Raw genomic sequence first — 22,254 nt, 5'->3', positions numbered from 1 at the left:
AACTCGGCTTTGGAAGGTCGTAAGCAGCGCAGATAGGGGAGCGTGTAAGATCTTCGGTACAGCCATTCATCTAACATGACGTATTTGGCCACCTGACGCTCTACCCTTCTAGCGGCATTGCGATCTGCAGGGAGGGTCCTGTGTAGTAGGAAGCTCACGAGCGGATCAATCTAGCTCGGCTTTGCTTGAACGACAGGAGCGACCTCCTCTGCCCCCCCCCCAAGAATGCTAGGCCGGGGCAAGTTTTCTATATACATGGTTTTCATGGTATTATCACTGGTGCTGGCTAACCGGGACAGGGTGTCAGCCTCAGCATTCTCAGATCTCGGGATTTGCTTGATGAAGTGAGACTAGAAGTTGAGTAGAGCCTCTCTAACTTTGGCTAAGTAGGCGATCATGGTTGGCTCGCGAGCTTCATATTCACTAGTAACTTGGTTGACCACGAGCTGAGAATCATTGTAGATGATGATGTGCTTGGCTTTCACTTCGTTTGCTAGAGCCAGCCCGACTATTAACTCCTCGTACTCTGCTTCATTGTTGGACGCCGCGAACTCAAAGCGTAATGCATACTCAAGTTTCACCCAACTTGGCCCATACAGAATGATTCCAGCTCCGCTGCCCTGCTGGTTAGATGAGCCATCCACGTGAAGGATCCAGGGCTCCTCATCCCAGGTCAGGTTCGATCTAACTAGGAGAAAATCCACACTGGTTGCTACCTCATGGTGCTTGAGCTCAACCGGCTTGGGAACCCCGGGCTCATCCGACCTAGGAGCCTCGGGCTCGACCGGCCTGGGGACTTCGGTGCTGAAAGTGCATTCCGCGACAAAGTCAGCTAAGGCTTGGGCCTTGATAGCAGTTCACGGCTTGTACTGGAGGTCATATTCACTGAGCTTAATGGCCCACTTCGTCAACCTACCAGAGACCTCGGGCTTGAGCAACACTTGCTTCAGAGGCTTATTGGTGAGGACGACGACAATATGAGCTTGAAAGTACGGACGAAGCTTCCGATCTGCAATGACTAGCGCATACACCAACTTTTTGATCTCTGGATACCTCATCTCTGCACCCTGCAACACTTTGCTAACATAGTAGATAGGTCGTTGGACCCGATCTACTTCTCTTATTAGTACCGAGCTGACCACCACGTCCATCTGCGATTTGTAGTTTGGAAACTGCATGCTGTGATCTAACTTTTGTTTTGTAGGGTAGCAGTCCTACGAACAGTCCCCCCTACTGATTCTTGAATGTCATGTATCAGTAATTTAATTTCAGATCATGTTCTTGAATTAAATCTTGAATTAAAAATCAAACCCTAGACCCATTTGAACCAGATTGGACCAAACTGGTTGGACCGAATCTGTGGTTTGATGGGGGATGTTCTCAGCCCTAATTTTTCACTCATGGGTCTAGAAATTGATGGTTAATTGCAAGATGCAATTCAGCCCACATCTGTAAAACCCAGTTTTAATATGTTAAAATTGTTTTAGCCCATTTCAGCATAGAAGCTATATGGGCTGAACTACTCTTTGCAATTCAGTCCATATACCTAGATAATATTAATTAGTAATATTATGAATTTTTTATGGGCTTTAATCATGGATTTTATAGTTATTTAATTGATTGGATCAATTATGTTTTTCCTGCATGTGATGTATGGATGTGTGATGTGCAATGTTCATGGGCCATAAGTTCTTGGCGAATGCTAATTAGATAGTGGCTCTTGCGCACACCATGAATGAATGCACATCATTTCCATTGTGTCCTTAAGATCATTGGATGATCTTCCTTTGTGGTGGGCCCCACACCAGTTTCCTCCCCAAGCGGAATCATGCGGAACCCTAGCCATTTAGGGCCCATTTGAATCCGACTTTATGAAAGCCAATGGAAGCCACTTTGGTTTGACCTAAATCCAACTAGGGCATAATACTTCATTCCCTCCACTGAAATATGAGTGCATGTGATAGGGAGATTCATATGATGAACTCTCTAAAGGCCTTCATCATTAACATGAAGATGGGTCCTTTAGTAATGAGGAAACACACCATAAAATTGGGTTATCCATTTACTACTGGATCTGTTGGATTCTTTCATAAGATGATAGGGGCGTCATAGACCGATGTGGGAGGGGCCTATCCTAAAATGGAAGACTCTCTCACGATACCTTGGCGTTCACAAATATGATGGGTGAGCACTCATTGGACAGAAAGGTTTAACCTAAAATGACAATGAACCTTATCTAACAAAGGCCAAAGGGAAAGCTCATAAGATGAGTGGATATGATCCTTCACAGAAAGGTGGTGGGGTTATGTAGCTGAAACAGTTGGCTCCATGCACCCTATATGATTTCCCACATTTCCAGAGACATAATTCACAATCTCTGTCACTAAGACAGGAGGTAAATCTCAGAGATGAACAAATGGAAATGGAACATAGATTAAAAGCCATATCTATGTAGATAACATGAATCAATTAAGGTTGTGGACTAATATTTTCTTTGCCCTCTATCAGAATGTCGTGCAACCGTCACTACCTTAATCATGGAAGATGTGTAGCCAATCGCTTTCGGTTTTCAGAAGGCATGCGGTCAGTACGCCTGCAAGCCGTTGGATCTGCTTTAATCCAGGCCGTTGATTCAGGGGAGTGGGGGCTATAAATAGGAGGGTCCTCTGGGTCTCTTTTTCCCTCACGCCATCTTGCTGTCTTCGGATTCTGAGGTCGCGCATCTGCCAAGTCTACTCGAGTTCCTCAACTAACTTCATCCCGTCCCTTTCGGTGAGTCTTACTTACTGACAGTCATGTCTAGGTACCCGTACCATACACGTCATCGGGGCGGTGACCAGGACGATGATGCTCGCTCGAGCTTGGGGGGAGCTTGGGAGTAGGTTCCAGGGGCCCGGGAGACCTCCGGTGATGGAGCCTCTACTTCCCAGGGAAGGGAGCCCGATTCTTTCAGCCCTTCCTCCATGACAGAGGGGAGGCTTAGGTCTCTAATTAGTTATTTCCACCTTCCTGGGGACCTCCTCTACTGCCTTCCCATCGATAACTTTCCGTGGGAGCATAGTCCCAATGAGATAGTCATTTACCAGGAGCAGCTCGAGGCTGGCCAGCGTCTTCCCCTGCACCCCTTGATAGTGGAGGTGCTAAACCACTTTAATGTCACCACGATCAGCTTCATACCAATGCCATTCGGAACATGGTTGGGACTATATCCTTGTGTTGGGAATACTGTCTTCCCTTGAATCTCGACATTTTTTCCACTATCCTTTGTATAAAGAATGCCATCCCCAGGGCTCCACCGGAGAGGTGTCTCTATTACTTCTTTCCCCACCATGGCTACAAGCTCTTGCATGAGCTCCCGAAAAAAATTCTTGCTTGGAAGCAGGATTATTTTTTGGTCCGCAACCCTGAAGGGGGGCCCTTCCCTACTTCTTGAAAGGGCGTCATCCAGGACTCTGGGGTCGAGCTGGACTCTGATACTCAGAAAGCGATGCTGTCCTAGGCATCAGTAGGCTTCCTCTGTTCGGACTACTTGACCGAGGAGAAGCTCGTGCAGGCCGGCCTGAGCCCGGGTAGATTGCCTTTTTAGGTCACGTAGTACTTGTCATAACATTGTGTTCATATACATATACTTCGTTCTTATCGAACTAACACTTTGTGGTTTCTTCTTGGCAGCCATCATGTCTGGTATCGACTCACGCCGCCTCCTTTCAAGCAACCAGAGGCGTAGAGAGAAGAGGTCGCACCCCGATCAGACTCCCCCCTCGGGGAGCACCGAGTTCGGATCTGCCGAGCCGGTCTTATCCTCTCCGCCGCTTGAGATTCCGCCACCTGAAATCCCGCCACCTCCTCCCGAAGGAGGAGCTAGTGGGGCTGTCTTCGAAGAGAGCGAGCTCCCACGGTAGGGGGTGACTCCTCGTAATCCTCTCCAGCCATTCCCTTATCTGCGGTTCCCAGTGGGGAACTGGGAGGGGGTGAATGATTACGTCGTGGCTCGACGGAAGAGCTGGAGGGTGATCTGTAACAATGAGGTCGCCAAGTGGGGGGAAATGGAGCCCGAGGACCTTGCCGCGTTTGCCTCCTCTCACTGCATGGTGGTAAGTGATTCTTTCCTTTCTTCTCTCGTTTTGCTTCCTTTTGCTGTCCTCTGATCCACTTTTTGTTTGGAAGGTGAATACTGCCATCCATGCTATGGCCCTCCAGACGCACATCCACCGCAGCGACGCCATTGAACAAAGGGCTACCAATCAAAAGCTCCAGGGCGAGCTCAACTGGACTCGGGGCGAGCTCTATCACACTCACAAGGGGAGTGAATCTTAGGAGCTGCTCGTCCACGACCAGGAGGCATAGATTGTCAGGCTTTTCGAAGAGAGCGCACATTATAGGGAGGAGTCGCCGTGGGTAGTGGCAGAGAGGGAACTCCTCTGGCAGCAGGTGTGAGACTTGGAGTCTACTATTCTGGATCGGACTCGAAATTTTGACCAAATGGTGGAGGCTGAGCGAGAGAAGGCGGTATGGGATTTCAAGGACTCCTAGGAATATCACGACCTCCAGGTGGAATACGGCTCGAGTTCGTACCACTCTGGGTTTAAGCTCTGCCGGTGGTTGGTTTGGAAGAAATTCTCCGGGCTCAACCTCGACGGCATCACTATGAAGGGCCTGTCTCCCGAGATGGTGGACCAGGCAAAGGAAGAGGAGCCAGACTCTCCAAAAGACGAAGACGAGGAGGCAAATCCCTGAGGCTTTAGCAGTGTCTTTCTGGATTTCTGGTGGTTCCCGGGTGCCATAAACTTGGTCTTGCAAAGATCTTCTATTGGGCGGTTGTGCCCTTTGGTTGTCAGAATTTCCCAAGCTGTTTAGCTTGGTTATTGCCTTGTTATTTTTCTTTCTTTTTCCTTTCCTTTTTATTATATATGGTAATGAAATTTGTTCTTTTTCTTCCAAGTATGATGTGCTCTCTTTATTATTGTTAAGGCGATCTCAACACCCAAGCTATTAGAGCTACATACCCGAAGTAGGACTTCTCGATAGTCATTATCTCGAACTGTCCCTTAATCATTTAAGGCATCTCTATGGTGCACAGCAAAGTGATTACCATGTGTGCCCAAACCATACGGTTGTCGGTTATTCTTTAATTCAATCAATGTACTAAAACGAACTATGCTTGGCGGGGCTTAACCCAAGCTGCTTACGCTTTTCATACTTTGCCTTCATCATCGGAATGGCTAAGTCTTTCTTGATGTCGAGGTGTTAGTTAGCTCGGTGTTTTAGCCCGTAAGTCAGGGGATGACTTATAGTCTGCCTTTGGAGTTTTCCCATGCTGCGGAGACGATTGGGTCTTATTATGCCGAGGTCACGTTAGCTCGATACTTTGGCCCATAGGCTCTGGGAGTGACACATAGTCCTCTTGGAGTTCGCCCATGCCATGGAGGCGACTAGGTCTTATTACGCCGAGGTCCCATTAGCTCGGCACTTTGGCCCTTAGGCTCTAGGAGTGACTCATAGTCCACTCTTGGAGTTCGCCCATGCCATGGAGGCGACTGGGGCTTATTACGTCGAGGTCCCGTTAGCTCGGCATTTTGGCCCTTGGGCTCTGGGAGTGACTCTGACGTGGCTCATTGTGACACTAGCAAGTGCACTAGCCGTTCAAGTAATAAAGTAGTGAGTGAAGTATCGTTCCCATGAGGATTTAGGAAACAAGTCTCAATACTAAATTGAGTACTTCTTATCTAATTAACAAATAAATCAAGACTTTAATGAAAGCTAAAAATCCTAAACTAAAATCTATCTAAATCATTGGCCCAATTGCCTTCAAATCAAGTTAGAAGAGTAAGCAGTAAATGTCAATCTCAGAATTCAGCACTCTATCAATTTGGATCATTCGAATAAATCATGATTGAGCCTTGGTTTGGTCAGACCCCAAGCTCATGAACAGCCTCTTTCGAGTGCATGTTCAATCTATGCATGAGTGATGATCCCCATATCTCTATCAAGGATCTAATCCTCATGCATGCATTTCTACAAACACATACAAGGTATCAATTCAAAACTGAATTGATCACCAACTGAATTGTGCAAGTTATTTCTAATCTTGCATCCAATTCAGTTCTTGAATAGTAGATCTGAATTCCTAGAGTCTCTCTCAAGCACTCTAGGAATTCCAAGCTTTAGATCCATTCGGCCAATCTGAAATTTGCAGATCTGAATTCTCTTTCAAGCAATTCAGATCTTGCAATCTCAGATCTGAGAATTCAGATCTGAGTTTTGAAGGTTAGTTGGCCGAATTAATCTACAATAACACCCTTATTCAAGAAACTTCAAGTACAATTCATGACCATTCGAATGAATCAAAAAGAATTAGATTGCTGAACTGAAATTTTACAAGCTGAAATACATCAAGGAAGAATGGAAGAAGGAGAAAGAAGAAAGAAAATATAACAAAGAAATTGAATTCAAATCAAAAGAAAATGAAACTACAATTGATTTATTACAAAAGATCTCTGAATCACAAACCCCCAATTTCGAACTCACCTTCTCTTCTTGCTTGCTTGACTTGAACTTCCTTCAGCCCTTCTTCTTCTTCTTCCTTGCACCTAGCCTTCTTCTCTTCTCTTCTCTCAAGGTGGCTGAACCTCTAAGAGTGGGAGAGCCTTCCTCTCAAGCAATTGAACACTAATCTTGCATCCAATTCAGTTCTTGAATAGTAGATCTGAATTCCTAGAGTCTCTCTCAAGCACTCTAGGATTTCCAAGCTTTAGATCCATTCGGCCAATCTGAAATTTGTAGATCTGAATTCTCTTTCAAGCAATTCAGATCTTGCAATCTCAGATCTGAGAATTCAGATCTGAGTTTTGAAGGTTAGTTGGCCGAATTAATCTACAATAACACCCTTATTCAAGAAACTTCAAGTACAATTCATGACCATTCGAATGAATAAAAAAGAATTAGATTGCTGAACTGAAATTTTACAAGCTGAAATACATCAAGGAAGAATGGAAGAAGGAGAAAGAAGAAAGAAAATACAACAAAGAAACTAAATTCAAATCAAAAGAGAATGAAACTACAATTGATTTATTACAAAAGATCTCTGAATCACAAACCCCCAATTTCGAACTCACCTTCTCTTCTTGCTTGCTTGACTTGAACTTCCTTCAGCCCTTCTTCTTCTTCTTCCTTGTGCCTAGCCTTCTTCTTTTCTCTTCTCTCAAGGTGGCTGAACCTCTAAGAGTGGGAGAGCCTTCCTCTCAAGCAATTGAACACTCTTCCCCCTCCTAGAGGCCTCCTTATATAGTTTTTCAAGGGGGCTCTTGCCCCTTCTTGAAGCCTCTAGAATGGGGTGTATTACACCCCCCTTTCTTGAACTTTCTAGAGTTCTCTTGAAAGTCTCCTAAGGGCTGTTATTTGGGCTGCATTAGGCTCTCTCTTAGCACATGATAGCTATACTTTGAGCTACTCTTTTGGGCTGAGAATGGGCCTTCTTTTCTGGGCCAAATTCTACTCTTAGGTAGGCTTTCTTTTCTTGGGTTTTCTCAAGGAATCCACTTGCTCTTCTTGTGCTGAAGTGCTCTCTCTTGCTTCCACAACCGGGCTAGGTTGAATTTGGTCTGTTTGAACCTTCTTTCCTTGCCTTTTTCCTTCATTTTCTTGGATTAATTACCCCTGAAACTTATTCTTAGCATTAAGCTAAATTAAGGCAAAATTTAATAAAACCGGCATAAAAATCCATGCTAAAGTCCTCAAAAATTGTAGATAAATTGTAAGTTCATCAAATACCCCCACACTTAAGCTTTTGCTTGTCCTCAAGCAAAGACATCCGTCATAAACTGAACATTCCCCCCCTTTTATTCTCACCATTTACCGGGTGAATTTTTAGGAGGGAAATGTATTGAGTGGTCAAGAAGCTTTTGAAGGTCAAAATTAATCATCCAAAAGAAGAATATGAGTTTCTCCAAGTTCCAGCTTTCACTCCCATCCAAAATATAGATCAACTCCTTGATTGTCAAAATTAACCATCACTTTGAACTAGGTTCGAATCTGTAACTGCACCTCATTGAGAGTTCAACTGCATTTTGTCCCTTTGAACCTCAGTCGTCACCAATTTTTCTTTTTCTTTCCTCAATTGTTTTCTAGGTGTGAGTGCATTTTATGCTCCATCTCACCCTTTGCTTTTTCTTTTGGTGTGAGTGCATTTTATGCTCCATCTCACACTTTTTTTTTTGTGAGTGCATTTTATGCTCCATCTCACACTGGTCACAAGCTTGAGGCAGATAACAAGACTCATATTCCAAGCTACTAGTTTTACTATTCAGCTTGGAATAGTGGAGTCAATTGGACTTTTTCCTTTTGCAGTTGTTGAATCTCATGCATAACAGTTCAAATGTGAACTAGCTCGACTGGCCATTAATAATGAAATCAAGTGCTTTTATACATATGAAGGTAGTTAGGGCTGGTCATGATAAAAGACATATTCAGCCCCCTTAACCTCATGCATGTATTAAGTTGGGTCATTCACAAGAATAAAAACTTAACATATCCATTGGTCTCCCTCAACTCATTGTATTCCTTCTTAAAATCACCTAATAAATAGCAATGAACCTGAGGGGTTCCAGTCTATTTGGTTATGTCATTGCTTGCGAATGTGTGTTGGGGTGAATGAGGTGCATGGCTTCAGCCCCCAAATTCTAGTCCTCAGGCTCACTCCCCCACACTTAAGATGAACATTGTCCTCAATGTTCATAGTGTTAGGGAATCATACTTTCTAGAGCAAACTCAAGAAAAGAAAAGGATGAACAGTGTCCTTAAAGAATTGGAATTTTGAGAAAGAGATCTTTATTTTACTGACTAATATCCTAAAAGAAAAAAAATGCCTTAACCTGTTCATGAGCAAGCATAGAAGATCATTTGTTATCAAGATAAACAGTGGATGGAGGGGGTATAGTACCGCCCACTAAATATGATTTCAGTCGCTGACCATTTACTTTAAATGTGCCCTGAACCGGATGGGTGATTTCTATAGCCCCATGGGGAAAAACCTGAGAAATGGTAAAGGGTCCAGACCATCTAGATCGCAGCTTGCCTGGGAACAAGCAGAGATGGGAATTATATAACAATACCTACTGGCCTACATAAAAGTCCCATCTCAGCAAGTTCTTATCATGCCAGTTTTTTATTCTCTGTTTATAAACTTTGGCATTCTCATAGGCGGCAAGTCTGAATTCATCCAATTCATTCAATTGCATCCGCCTTTTAGCCCCTGTGGCTTGAATGTCAAAATTTAAGAATTTAAGAGCCCAATAGGCCTTGTGTTCTAATTCAACTGGTAAATGGCATGCTTTACCAAAGACCAATCTGAAGGGGGACATGCCAATGGGTGTCTTAAATGCAGTCCTGTATGCCCACAATGCATCATCTAATTTGACGGACCAATCTTTTCTGGTAGATGCTACGGTCCTTTCCAGAATTCTTTTGAGTTCCCTATTAGCCAACTCCACTTGGCCACTAGTTTGAGGGTGATAAGGGGTAGCTAATTTATGTGTAATTCCATATTTCTGCATTAACCTCTCAAATTGGCTATTGCAGAAGTGAGTTCCCCTATCACTAATTATAGCTCGCGGAGTGCCAAATCGGGAGAATAGCTTCTTTAGGAAGTGTACCACCCTCCTTAAGTCATTTGTGGGCAAAGCCATTACTTCTACCCATTTAGATACATAGTCAACTACAACGAGGATGTGCTTATTCCCAAAAGAATTCGGGAAAGGTCCCATGAAATCTATACCCCAAACATCAAAGATTTCACAGATCAAAATATTGGAAAGGGGCATTTCATTCCATCGGGAAATGTTTCCCGACCTTTGGCATTTGTCACATGTGGACACGTACCTATGGGCATCTTTGAAAAGTGTGGGCTAATAAAAACCTGATTGCAAAACCTTGGCTGCAGTGCGACTAGCTCCAAAATGACCTCCAGCTTCTTTATCATGGCAAAATTGGAGTACCGACTCCATCTCCTCCTCAGGGACACATCTCCTTATGATATGATATGCACACAATTTATACAAAAAGGGTTCCTCCCACAGATAGTATTTTACATCAGAAAGGAATTTCTTTTCTATTGATATGAAAGGTTAGGAGGAAGGATTTGTGCAGCTAAATAATTAGCAAAATCAACATACCAAGGATATGAGTATTCCTGTATTGAGTACAGCTGTTCATCCGGAAATTCTTCTCGAATGTTGCTAGTTATCTCCTCTTTTGAGCTTACCTTGTCCAAACGTGAGAAATGGTCAGCAGCCAGGTTTGTAGCACCCTTCATGTCTCTAATCTCAATGTCAAACTCTTGCAATAAAAGGATCCACCTGATCAGTCTTGGTTTCAAGTTTTGCTTGGTAAGCAAGTGCCTTAATGCCAAGTGATCTGTGTAGACAACAACCTTGGATAATATCAGATATGAACGAAACTTGTCTAAGTGCAAATATTACTGCTAGCAGCTCCTTTTCTGTGGTGGTGTAATTGAGTTGGGGTTCAGTCAAGGTTCTGCTAGCATAGTAAATTGGCTAAAAATGTTTGTTCATTCTTTGTCCTAAAACAACTCCTATAGCAGAATCACTCGCATCACACATTAATTCAAATGGGAGGGTCCAATCTGGTGCTACCATGATAGGTGCATGGATCAATTTGTCTTTCAAGATGTTGAAAGCATGAAGGCATTCAGTTGAAAATTCAAAAGTCACTTCTTTCTGAAGCAAGGTAGATAATGGCTTGGCAATGTTTGAGAAATCCTTAAGAAACCTCCTATAGAATCCGACATGTCCTAAGAAACTTCTCAAAGAATGAACAGATGTTGGGGGTGGCAATTTTTCAATTGCCTCCACCCTGGCCTTGTCGACTTCTATACCTCTTTGAGAGATCTTGTGTCCAAGCACTATGCCTTCTTGCACCATAAAATGACATTTCTCCCAATTCAACACAAGATGTGTTTCTTCGCATCTAGTAAGTACCTCTTTCAGATTATTCAAACATGCATCAAACGAAGAGCTAAAAACTGAAAAATCATCCATAAAGATCTCAATAAATTTTTCAACCATATCAGAAAATATAGACATCATATATCGCTGAAAGGTTGCTGGGGCATTGCATAATCCAAAGGGCATCCTTCGGTATGCAAAGGTTCCATATGGGCAAGTAAAAGTGGTCTTTTCTTGATCTTCTGGTGCAATTGGTATCTGGTTATACCTTGAATATCAATCCAAGAAACATTAATACTCATGCCCGACTAGCCTCTCCAACATTTGGTCCATAAATGGGAGAGGGAAATGGTCCTTCCGAGTGGCTTCATTTAATTTTCTATAGTCAATACACACATGCCATCCAGTGACGGTTCTAATAGGGATGAGTTCATTTTTCTCATTTGGAACAATAGTCATACCCCCTTTATTGGGCACAACTTGCACAGGGCTTACCCAAGAACTATCAGAAATTGGATAAATGATCCCGACATCTAACAACTTAATTATTTCAGCCTTTACCACTTCTTTCATGTTGGGGTTCAGGCACCTTTGGGGTTGAACGGAAGGCTTGCTGTCCTCTTCCATCAAAATTTTGTGAGTGCAGATTGATGGATTAATGCCTTTGATATCTTCTGCCTTCCAAGCTATAGCATTTTATGTTCCCGCAGCACTCTTAATAATTTTTCTCTTTGTAAGGGATTCAGTGCTACGGAAATTATCACGGGGGGATCTGATGGTTCCTTAAGGAAAGCATACTCTAAATGGGATGGTAATTGCTTCAGTTCAAGGGTGGGGGGTTCTTGGGGTGATGGCTTACCTGATGGTCCAGGCAATTTGCCTAAGTTCTCTAATTTAAGAAACCCCTTTCCCTTGAATTGAGGCTTATCATTCAGGTATGCAATCATGAGGTTTATTTCTTCATTTTCTCCTTCTTCAAGTTCTCCCTACTGGAGGCAGAGTTCAAGAAGATCAGTTATTCTACTTACCTGGAAGCATTCATCAATTGTCAATTCAATGGCATCAATCATAAAACAAGAATCATCACTAGAGGGTGCATGTTTCATAGCATCAAACATTTTAAAAATTATCTCCTCATCTTGTATCCTAAGGCTGAGTTGTCCTTGTTGGACATCAATCATTACTTTCCCGGTAGCCAGGAAAGGTCTCCCTAGGATAAGCGGGACCTCCACATCTTCTTGCATGTCTAACACAATGAAATCAACTGGAAAAATGAATTTGTCAACTTTAACTAACACATCTTCTATGATCCCCCTAGGAAGTCTAATGGATCTATCAGCCAATTGTAATGCCACTCTAGTGGGTTGGGGTTCATTCAACCCCAATTTCTTGAAGATAGAATATGGCATTAAATTGATGCTAGCTCCCAGGTCACATAAAACTTTTTCAATTTTTAAACTGCTAATGGTACAAGGAATAGTGAAACTCCCTGGATCTTTGAGTTTCTGAGGCAACTTGTTCAGAAGGATAGCAGAACATTCCTCATTTAAAGCAACTATAGCCACATCTCCCAGTTTCCTTTTGTTTGCCAATAATTCCTTCAAAAACCTTGCATAGTGTGGCATATGGACTAAAGCATCAGCAAAAGGAATATTAATATGTAAACTTTTAAATATTTCAAGAAACTTACCAAATTCCTTCTCCAATTTCTGTTGCTTCAACCTGTTAGGGAATGGAACTTGTGGCTGCTGGTGCATCCCTTGTTGTTCTTCTGGTTGTTCCTTCTTCTGTTGTCCGGTCCCAAGGCTTGTTTCTGCCTTGGGTTCAACCCAATTCTTCTTTTCTACCTCGGGCAACTCTTTTCCACTCCTTAAGGTAATAGCTTGCACCTGCTCTCGTGGATTTACTTCAGTGTTGCTTGGAAGAGTTCCTGACAGTCTGGAAAAGATTAATTGTGCCAATTGCCCTACTTGGTTTTCTAGGTTTTTGATTGAGGCTTCTTGGTTCTGGAACCTGGTTTTTGCACCTACTATAAATTTTGTCATCAGTTCCTCCAAATTGGACTTTGGTTTAGGCTGATGATAAGTTTGGTGGAATGGCTCAGAAGTATGCTGATTTGACCAGGACTGGTTTGAATGTCCCCTCCATCCTGGATGAAAAGTATGGTGACTCTGGTAACCCTGTTGTCTTGACGAATTGCTGACATAGTCGACTTGTTCAGTAGATGGTCTGAACTGATTGCCAACTTGGCAGTCAGTACTGATGTGGCCTCCCCCATACAATTCACAATTAAGAGGCTACACATGCATGGCAGCTATCTGCATTTCTTCTATTTTCTTACTGAGTGCTCCTAATTGTGCAGATAGTGTCGTATAAGTATCAACATTATGCAAGCCTTGCTGCTTCCTAGTTTGAGTTCTTTCAGAATACCATTGATAGTTGTTGGCTGCCATTTTCTCAATAAGTGCATGGGCAACCTCAGGAGTTTTATTATTTATGGACTCTCCGGCTGCAGCATCTAATATGGTCATATTTGAGTCGATAAGACCATTATAGAATGTCTGCACTTGCAGCCATATGGGAAGGCCATGATGAGGAACTCTCCTCAACAGCTCCTTGTATCGTTCCCATGACTCGTATAAAGATTCCCCCTCTTGCTGGAAAAAAGTAGTGATGTCATTCCTCATTTTACCAGTTTTAGAGGGGGGAAAATATTTAGAGAGAAAACAGCTGGCCATTTCATCCCACGTAGCTATTGATCCTACCGGTAATGAATTCAGCCATGCTTTGGCTTTATCCTTCAAAGAAAATGGGAATAACCTCAGCCTAATGGTATCATCACTTACCCCATTGTGTTTGAAGGTGTCACAAATTTCTAAAAAGTTAGAAATGTGTGCATTGGGATCTTCGTGGGCCAATCCACAGAATTGCACCGTGTTTTGAATCATTTGTATGATGGAAGGTTTGATCTCAAAGTTGTTAGCAGCAATATTGGGCCTGATAATACTGGAGGCAGCTCCAGTGAGAGTGGGTTTGGCATAGTCCATCATAGTCCTCTGCTCAGCCATTTCTTGAGCTTCTTGAGCTTCTTGAGCTTCTTGCTGGACTTGTCTGGCTGCGCTTAGTCGGACACGGAGAGTTCTTTCAATCTCCGGGTCGTAGAGGATTTCCTCCAGCTCGACTCTGCTTGTCAGAAACTGTGAAAGTCAAGGCAATAAATAAGCCAATATTCACAAAAGAATATAAATAAATAACCTTATTACAACTGAAAATGTATAGTAAATTATTGGAATATACAAACCTACATCCTAAAATAAATAAATGCAGCTAACTAAAAGCAGATCAACATCTTATTCAATATACAGAATTCAGTAGCAATTTACAAACAAGTCTGAATTCAGTAATCTTTGAGTAGAACAACAGTTTACAAATTCCTTTTCTTTATATTGCTGAAATCAGTGACGAGATTTAATTACACAGATCTGAACTGCTGAGAGCAGAAATCTCAGTAGCTACTAGGAACAGTAATATACAGTTCTGAAATCAGATCTGAAATCTTAGCAGCTACCGAGGACAGCCATATGCGGATCAGCAGTGATTGTGTTCAGGTTTGAGCTTCATATTAAAAGGCTATTCTGTGCTACTAAAGGTCAATACACAGAACTGAAATCAGTGTATAAAGGATTGTGAGATAGCAATTCAGACATCAGTTCTACACAAAATTGAGATCAGCTCTGAAATCTCAGAAGCCACTGAGAACAACAATAAATATAACAGCAGCTACTGATAACAGTACAGTTGTGCTCAAGTCTGATTTCCATATTGGAAGGCTACTAAATATCAGATCTGATCCCACTGTTTTGATGAGCTATGCATCACCAAACACCAGCTAGAGCAGCCATACTAAAACTGAGCAATTCAGCAGGATAACCCACTGATATCAGCAATGAAACATGCTATATACAGATCTGCACAAAACCGAAATCAATTAGTAGTAAAAAGATCTGAAATCAGACCTGTATTCACCATGGTGTGGCTGCTGGGATCTGATTTTTTTTTCTTTTCTTTTGAGATGAAATAGAACACAAAGCAGTAATGCAACTATACTACTGAACAAAATCTCTTATTTATTTATTTTTTTTTCGGTGTGCTCAGATTTGATTTTTGATTTTAGTACTGAAATCTACTGTGTACAGATCTGAACTCCCCTGTTTTTATGAGCTATATAGACCCAAAATCCAGCTAAACTAGCAGCGCTAAAACAGTAATCAAAACCAAACAAATCAGCAATAGAGAAAAAAATAGAGTAGTAATATCAGTAATGAAGAATACTATATGCAGATTTGTACAGATCTGAAATCAGCTAACAGTTAAAGAAATCAGCAATGAATTATTTTTTTTTTTGATAAACAAAACCAGCAATCAACTAAACTACCTAAACAAAAACAGAAACCAAAGATTTCAGCACTAGGAAAGAAGACCAGCTTCATCAGTAATGAAAGCTATTGCATTCAAATCTGACTTCTAAGATGCAGAATTAAAAATCAGCAATGTATGCAGAGCTAAAAATTTGATGTGAGTGTGTGCAGATCTGAAGAACTACATCTACCAGCTACACTAAATCAGCAATCAAATATGAAGTAGATCATCAATGGGAAAGAGAGCTAACTAGATCAGCAATGGAGTTTCATGCTAACTGCTGTACTGTAGCAGCCCTGCTACAAATCTGAATGCTAGTGGAGTGCACTGCTGCTTTTTATTGAATATTTGAGGCATCACAGTTATTCAATCCAAACACACATCCTCAGAAAATTTAGATTGGGTACAAGTGGGTAAAACCAAGAATTCAGTCCACCCAGAATTCATAGTATGCTCTGTATCAGTTCAGTCCTCACATCATATCAACTGCATTTCAGATTTGAATTTCTCTCATTCTTTGCTATCCATTCACCCTTGAGGTAGGTTGGATGTATCATAGGGTGGATTGGGGTAGTGATGGCACCCAATTCACCTCAAACTTGCATCGGTTCAAGTCTGAGTTCAGAGGAATTCAGATCTGAGCTGAGCAGATCTGTAACAGCAGAATTCAGATCTGAACTGAGCAGATCTGTAACAGCAGAATTCAGATCTGAATTCAAGTCTGAATTTGGATTTGAATTCTCAATTGCCTTACCTTCAGTCATTGCTACCAAATTGCCTTTGACGAGTAGCAGAAGTGTCCTAGGGTAAATTGGAGTGGTTATGACACCCAATTCACCTCAAATTTGCATCAGTTCAGATCTGTGTTAAGAGGAACTCAGATCTGAACTGTTGCAGGTCTTCTGTAGCAGAATTCAGATCTGAACTCAGATCCGAGTGCTGATTTGAATTCTCAATTGCCCATCTTGTTGTTCATATGATCTCTCTTTTTTTTTCTCCTTTTCACTTTATATTTTTTTTTCTTTTTGTAATGAAATAAATAAATAAAAGGCTGAAACACAAACTAACTAAGTCTTTTCGGCAAAGTGCTACAGGTCTGAGTTCTGCTGATCTGAGTGTTGAATGCAACTCAAATCTGCAACACTTATGTTGTTATGAATTTTTCTTCTTTTTTTTTCTTTTTGAAGGTAACAACACCAAGATTGAAAGGAAATCAAACCTACCTTTATTAAAATGAAACTGAAACAAGGAAATGAAGTAATCTACTGAAGAAAGAAGAAACATAATTAAATCAGTATAGCTATTGCATTCAAAGCTAAAATGTAAAATGAAGCAATTAAAACCATTTATGAATGCAATGATGACTGAGACCAGATTAAGAATGCCCAATGTTTCCTAATATTGCTTCCCTAAATTCCCCGGCAACGGTGCCAAAAACTTGACGTGGCTCATTGTGACACTAGCAAGTGCAGTAGCCGTTCAAGTAATAAAGTAGTGAGTGAAGTATCGTTCCCACGAGGATTTAGGAAACATGTATCAATACTAAATTGAGTACTTCTTATCTGATTAACAAATAAATCAAGACTTTAATGAAAGCAAAAATTCCTAAACTAAAATCTATCTAAATCATTGGCCCAATTGCCTTCAAATCAAGTTAGAAGAGTAAGCAGTAAATGTCAATCTCAGAATTCAGCAATCTATCAATTTGGATCATTCGAATAAATCATGATTGAGCCTTGGTTTGGTCAGACCCCAAGCTCATGAACCTTTCGAGTGCATGTTCAATCTATGCATGAGTGATGATCCCCATATTGTTAGACAATTTTGTATGCCCTTAGCTTCAATCAGAATGATGTACTTTATGAGTTTATTGTAAATGAATAAAGGTGCATATTTGATTCATGTTACCTTGGTGTGTTTCTGTGTAACACCCTTAAACGGGACACTTAATGTGACTCGTGTTAGTTTAGAATGTTCACAACCAGTGGGTCGGTCTGGGGACACCTATCCTGACAAGGCTGACACTGTGGTGCCACCAAGTCGGTTGGGGTGGCATGTCTCAGCTGCTAGGGTGAGACCCTAGGCACATACAGTGTAGGATTAATTGAATCTATGGACTGGACCAGATTTCCTGTATTGCCCTGGACCTTGGAGATTGATGGGCAAAACTGGAAAGTTATACCCGACCCCTAGACTCGATTATGATACTGCACTAGGTGTCGGATTGGGCTGTCTTTGATATACCAATCAGTGAGATCCTTAGCGGGAGTCAAAACCTAGGTTTGTTGGGACAGTCCAAGAATTCATCTGAGTGGGTGATCATAGTGACAGGATCAGCCCCTTTGTCGGACAAAGGTAATGATCGGGGATGCACTCTCACTGATGGAAACCAAGACTGCCAGCAGCCGATTTCAACCATTGAGATTTGTTTTGCAAAGTATATTTTATATGAGATGTAAAAGTATATATATTATGGTTTCTAAAATGTTTGCAAAAGGTTTTAATTCCCGGGATCTATAAAAGTGGAGAGTGCAACACTGTTCCTTGCAGCCAAGGGAGAGGTCCTCTCTTGTCGGGTAGTGTATTATCATTACGGACTGAGAGGTTAAGTGTAAGACCATTGAGGATAATACCTGAAGGGCTAATCTTGCATCTGCCCACAGTCCCTAGGTGTTACAAGGTGGCTTGGCCCAGGGACCACTTAGGGTAAGTGTTGGGCCCATAGAGCCCATTCGATGGGTTTTAGGGGGTGCACTGTCTTTAACAGTGTATTTGGCCAGGCCTTGTAACAAAGACTGGGCCGAACCCATGTGGTTGATGTGTAGATCAATGCTTGGGTCCCACGCCATACAAGGAAGCCCAACTGGGCAGCAGTTAGGAAGGTTAAGTGAGCACATAAGCTTAATGGGCCTAAAGCCCATTTCGAACTGGGCTGTTTATTTAGTTAATAAAGAGGCGAATTCTAAAGTGGGTCAACTAATAGGATTGGGCTTAGACCCTATCCACTTAGAGAGTCCAAGATCTAAATGAGATTTAGATCTGGAAACCTCCTAATCAGATTAGGAGATGGCTGATCTGATCTACAGATAAGTTAAGGATTATCCCTTATCACTTAAAGGGACTTCTAACCCCAAATATGATTTGGATTAGCAACTCCTAATCTGATTAGGAGCTGATCCCTTTAAGATTACAAAAGAAGAAGGGGGCGGCAGCTTTCAGACACACAACATATTTTCTCTAGTGCTGAAATCAAGAAGACAGAAATTTGCTCCCTGCGAATACTCTCTTGCCGCTTCCCTGTTCTTGCTGCCCCGTTTGCCAGTTCGATCTCCAGTTGTGGGAGAAGTCAAGATTGGATCTTGACATCAGTTCTTTGAGAAAGGATTGAAAGGAAGCTGTGCTCATGTACCATCTTGCTGATTCTTGCAAAAGACAGAGTTCTTGGAGAAGAACACTGTTGATTCGGCTCCACTTGCACTGTGCCATCTTCAGTGGGAGCAGTCTTTGGATCCTTCCTTGGGCGTGAACACCTTCATTGGGAGATTCTACTTCTCCGTATCAGGTATAATTCTCACCTACTCCTTTTGGTTCAGATCTGGTTCAGTTTAAGGTTCAAGAATGATCCTTGAAAATATGATTTTCTAAATAGGGAATATGATTCCCAGTTGAAGGGAGAGAAAAATTTTTGAAATTCGCTCCTTATTCTGCAATCTTTGGGCGTCCATGGGATGGATCTCTCTTCCCTTCACATATCTCTATCAAGGATCTAATCCTCATGCATGCATTTCTACAAACACATACAAGGTATCAATTCAAAACTGAATTGATCACCAACTGAATTGTGCAAGTTATTTCTAATCTTGCATCCAATTCAGTTCTTGAATAGTAGATCTGAATTCCTAGAGTCTCTCTCAAGCACTCTAGGAATTCCAAGCTTTAGATCCATTCGGCCAATCTGAAATTTGCAGATCTGAATTCTCTTTCAAGCAATTCAGATCTTGCAATCTCAGATCTGAGAATTCAGATCTGAGTTTTGAAGGTTAGTTGGCCGAATTAATCTACAATAACACCCTTATTCAAGAAACTTCAAGTACAATTCATGACCATTCGAATGAATCAAAAAGAATTAGATTGCTGAACTGAAATTTTACAAGCTGAAATACATCAAGGAAGAATGGAAGAAGGAGAAAGAAGAAAGAAAATATAACAAAGAAATTGAATTCAAATCAAAAGAAAATGAAACTACAATTGATTTATTACAAAAGATCTCTGAATCACAAACCCCCAATTTCGAACTCACCTTCTCTTCTTGCTTGCTTGACTTGAACTTCCTTCAGCCCTTCTTCTTCTTCTTCCTTGCACCTAGCCTTCTTCTCTTCTCTTCTCTCAAGGTGGCTGAACCTCTAAGAGTGGGAGAGCCTTCCTCTCAAGCAATTGAACACTCTCCCCCCTCCTAGAGGCCTCCTTATATAGTTTTTCAAGGGGGCTCTTGCCCCTTCTTGAAGCCTCTAGAATGGGGTGTATTACACCCCCCTTTCTTGAACTTTCTAGAGTTCTCTTGAAAGTCTCCTAAGGGTTGTTATTTGGGCTGCATTAGGCTCTCTCTTAGCACATGATAGCTATACTTTGAGCTACTCTTTTGGGCTGAGAATGGGCCTTTTTTGCTGGGCCAAATTCTACTCTTAGCTTGGCTTTCTTTTCTTGGGTTTTCTCAAGGAATCCACTTGCTCTTCTTGTGCTGAAGTGCTCTCTCTTGCTTCCACAACCGGGCTAGGTTGAATTTGGTCTGTTTGAACCTTCTTTCCTTGCCTTTTTCCTTCATTTTCTTGGATTAATTACCCCTGAAACTTATTCTTAGCATTAAGCTAAATTAAGGCAAAAATTAATAAAACCAACATAAAAATCCATGCTAAAGTCCTAAAAAATTGTAGATAAATTGTAAGTTCATCAGACTCGCGGTCTACTCAGTAGTTATAGGTAATATTGCCTTAAGTTGACAATATTCCATGCTCGATGTACTTGTTTCCCTTCTAGGGTTTCGAGCTCATATGTTCCTTCCCCGAGCACTCGTTTCACTCGGTAAGGTCCTTCCCAGTTGGACCCGAGCTTGCCAGCGCCGGGCTCAGGTACCATCACCTTACGAAGGACCAGGTCACCGACGCGGAGGTTCCGCTTCTTGACCTTGGCGTTATAGTACCGAGCTACTCTTTGCTGGTAAGCTGCACTCCTGAGGTACGCGAGGTCCCTTACTTCATCAAGTAGATCAAGGTTGGTACGCAACTCATCCTCATTCGTCTTATCGTTGTATGCTTCCAGTCACAGCGTAGGTACTTCGATTTTTGCCGGGATAACTACTTCAGTGCCGTAGGTGAGGTTAAAGGGAGTCTCTCCTGTGGTGGTTTTCTTCGTGGTTCGGTAAGCCCATAGAACATTGAGTAGCTCGTCTGCTCACAATCCTTTGGCTCGGTCCAAACGTGCCTTCAGTCCACGGAGGATGGCTCTATTTGTGACTTCTGCTTGACCGTTTGCTTGAGGGTGTGCAACTGAAGTGAAATTCAGTCGGATCCCCATGTCTTGGCACTAGTTCTGGAATTTGATGTGCTCGAACTGCTTGCTGTTGTCAGAAATTAGTACTCGAGGTAGCCCGAAGCGGCACACAATGTTCTTCCAAAAGAAGTCGATGCCCCATTGTGCGAAGGGCCACAGGCTGGTGAGATATTTGAGGTCAACAGCAGGCTGATGGTGAATATTGGCATGCTTCTGGCATTTGTCACATTTTTTGATGAGCTCGATGGCATCTGCCTTCATTGTTGGCCAATAATACCCCTATCGTAGTGCCTTTTGGGCAAGGGCCCTGCCCCCCAAGTGTCCGGCGCACAGACCCTCATGAGTGTCGCGGAGTACAAGCTCGGCTTCAGTAGGTCGCAAGCAACGCAGGTAGGGGAGCGTGTAGGATCTCCGGTACAGCCATTCATCTATTATGACGTATTTGGCTGCCTGGCACTCTACCCTTCTGGCTACATTGCGATCTGCAGGGAGGGTCCCATGTAGCAAGAAGCTCGCAAGTGGGTCAATCCAGCTCGGCTCTGCTTGAACAACGAGACCGACCTCCTCTGCCCCCCCAAGAATGCTAGGTCTGAAGGGATGAGAGATCCATCCTATGGACGCCCAAAGATTGCGGAATAAGGGGCGAATTTCAAAAATTTATCTCTCCCTTCAACTGGGAATCGTATTCCCTATTTAGAAAATCATATTTTCAAGGATCAATCTTGAACCATGAACTGAACCAAATCTGAACCAAAAGGAGAGGGAGAGGATTATACCTGATACGGAGAAATACTATCTCCCAATGGAGGTGTTCACACCCAAGGAAGGATCCAAAATCTGCTTCCACTAAAGATGGCGCAGTGAAGGATGGAGCAGAATCAACAATGTTCTTCAAAAGAACTTGACCCTTCGCAAGAATCAACTGGACGGCTTGTGAGTACAGCTCCAACCAATCTTTTCCCAAAAGATTGAGATCAAGATCAAATCTTGATTGCTCCCAAGAACTGGAGATCGAACTGAAGGAATGGCAATGGTAGGAAGGTGGCAGCAGGAGAGAATTCGCAGTATGCAGGAAATCTCTCAATCTCTCTTTCTTCAAAGAGAAGAGTGATATTGATCATCTAAAAGGCTGTCGCCCCCTTCCCCTTTTATAATCTCAAAGGGATCAGCTCCTAATCAGATTAGGAGTTGCTAATCCAAATCATATTTGGGTTAGAAGTCCCTTAGTGATAAGGGATAATCCTTATCTTATCTGTAGATCAGATCAGCTATTTCCTAATCTAATTAGGAGGTTTCCAGATCTAAATCTCATTTAGATCTTGGACTC

The 22,254-nt window shown here is 42.2% G+C and overlaps 1 non-coding gene across 1 annotated transcript; it reads left to right on the top strand.

Moving 5' to 3' along the window:
• The first annotated feature begins 13,544 nt into the window (after window positions 1-13,544).
• Window positions 13,545-13,651, top strand: LOC148803747 (small nucleolar RNA R71). Its single transcript, XR_016081615.1, has one exon. It is a non-coding gene; the product is annotated as a small nucleolar RNA R71 (small nucleolar RNA).
• The last annotated feature ends 8,603 nt before the right edge of the window (window positions 13,652-22,254 follow it).

The sequence above is a fragment of the Nelumbo nucifera genome, chromosome 1 (assembly GCF_055504915.1).
Source record: "Nelumbo nucifera cultivar China Antique chromosome 1, China Antique-T2T, whole genome shotgun sequence".
Lineage (NCBI taxonomy): Eukaryota > Viridiplantae > Streptophyta > Magnoliopsida > Proteales > Nelumbonaceae > Nelumbo > Nelumbo nucifera.
The sequence above is the reverse complement of the archived record's forward strand: the minus strand, read 5'-3'. Positions and strand labels throughout refer to the sequence as shown.